Here is a 424-nt window from a genome sequence, read left to right as displayed (position 1 = left end):
TCAAACATAGACAATCACTTCTCTTTTTTATTGCAATATAATCATCTCAACATAGACAATCATTTCTCTTTTTTATTGCACTATTTGCACATAAACACTGTACATTTCATATTTTATATATTACTACTGTATATTTGTTTTTAATATATATGTTAAAAGTCTGGATGATATATGTTGTTTGTATATATAAGTGTTATACCTGGAGTGGTAACAAAAATAATTTAAAGTATTTCTGATTCTGATTCTGAAAATATTATCATTCAGATTTTCATTGTACCGAAGTAAAATTGAAAAATGTATATTGTTTTGATGTGAAATGATGATGCACCATTAAGACTGGAACTAAAACAATAACAGTGTAGGCTTCTCACATAAACATTCAATTCAAGTAAACATTGTCTTATGGCAGAATATTTATTTGGGG

General features: G+C 26.2%; 1 protein-coding gene across 1 annotated transcript in view; it reads right to left on the bottom strand.

Moving 5' to 3' along the window:
* Positions 1 to 397: 397 nt before the first annotated feature.
* LOC116055813 (stefin-C-like) overlaps positions 398 to 424 on the bottom strand; it is an 857-nt gene continuing 830 nt past the window's right edge. Inside the window, exon 3 of the mRNA XM_031307859.1 lies at positions 398 to 424. This exon is cut by the window's right edge and continues 345 nt beyond it. The gene's annotated coding sequence lies outside the window, so the exon portion shown is untranslated.

Source organism: Sander lucioperca, chromosome 7 (assembly GCF_008315115.2).
Source record: "Sander lucioperca isolate FBNREF2018 chromosome 7, SLUC_FBN_1.2, whole genome shotgun sequence".
NCBI classification, from domain to species: Eukaryota; Metazoa; Chordata; class Actinopteri; order Perciformes; family Percidae; genus Sander; species Sander lucioperca.
Note: the sequence above shows the minus strand (reverse complement) of the source record. Positions and strands in the feature narration are given on the sequence as shown.